The following is a 1,595-nucleotide window of genomic DNA, read 5'->3' on the forward strand; positions in this document are numbered from 1 at the left end:
TCCTTATTTTGAATGTTACACTGCCTGAGACACAAACGTGTGTCTCAACCGTGTGAGCCACACAGCCCGGTCACACAGTCATGTGATCTCTGTAGTGTAATTTTTTTAACTTTTTCTTAAACTTTCTAAATGTTTTCGATTTAGTCTCGGGCTGTTTCTATTGTATTTTTAGGGCCTCGATGGCTCAATTAAAGGACGTTATGAATGTATTTGAATGAAATTAGAATATGTATTGATATATGAATTGAATGGTATACTATTTTGTTTGTTCAGTAATTCTCTGTAACCTTGTTCCAGCGATGGATACAGGTTAGGGTTTTACACTCATATTGAGCCTTCGAGGCCCAAGAAACACCTTAAAAATAATTCGGGACTAAATTGAAATCATTTGGAAAGTTTAGGAAAAAGTTACAAAAATTTGGTTACAAGGGTCACACGTCTGTATGGCCAAGACATGTGCCTCACACGACTGAGACACACGCCTGTATCTCAGGTCGTGTAACAATCGAACTAGGGATACACAGTCGTGTCCTAGCTCGTGTCCTCATCCGTGTAACTTTCTGAGCAGGGTCACATGGCCATGTCACATGCCTGTGTGTTAGACCGTGTAACAATCGAAATTTCCCCACATGCCCATGTGCCAAGCCATGTGCTAGGCTGTGTAACTCACTGACTTTTACCCCAAAAACTCATCAAATAACACATGGTCATATCGCCAGGCAGTGTGTCTCACATGGCTAAGCCACACGCCCGTGTCTCAAGCCGTGTGGACCAAAATGAACCTTAAAAAACAAGTTTACCATTTCAGACTTACTTGGACTCTAAGTAATCCATTTACCAACCAAAATACCTATTCAAATTGACATTAAACAAGCCCAAAAACATGCCAAATCAACCTCCTAAGTCTTTACCCAATGTATCCTCATTAATACCACAACTATATATAAATATACATCAACATGAAACATCAATCGTAAATTATTAATTCACCAAATCTAACACCTAACCAATGTACCTATGATAGGCACCTCAAATACAACATTGCTTTAACACATAACATTCATATTTGCATCCAAAATAATTCACCTTATACACATGTATCATATAAGTTAACAATTAGCATTTAAGATCATACCTAACATTTTACATAACCAAAACAAATAATAATAATGACACAAAAGCCTATTACATGCTATATAATCTGAAACAAACATTCCAAAACTACCTAAATTTATGGATAGTGTGACTTGAGTCTGATTCGATCATCCAACCTTTCGAGCATCTACAAGAATAATAATTAACACGGTAAGCTCAATGAAGCTTAGTAAGTTCGATGTATTAAAATGATAAATATTATCAAGTAAGTACAACAATTCAAATAGTAATACAAATACAACCATGAATGTTCCCTACCATCTACAGTCTCAACCGATAAGTCATAAATGTTCAATTTAATACACAAATATATGGAAAATCCATCAAAATCACTCAACAAGTTACCTTACCGAGATTTTCAATTCAATGAACGACTTACGAATTAGAGTACATCGATAATCCAACCAAACCACAAAAGATTCTAATAAGAGCTAATCCAT

Source organism: Gossypium arboreum, chromosome 8 (assembly GCF_025698485.1).
Source record: "Gossypium arboreum isolate Shixiya-1 chromosome 8, ASM2569848v2, whole genome shotgun sequence".
In the NCBI taxonomy this organism is placed as follows: domain Eukaryota; kingdom Viridiplantae; phylum Streptophyta; class Magnoliopsida; order Malvales; family Malvaceae; genus Gossypium; species Gossypium arboreum.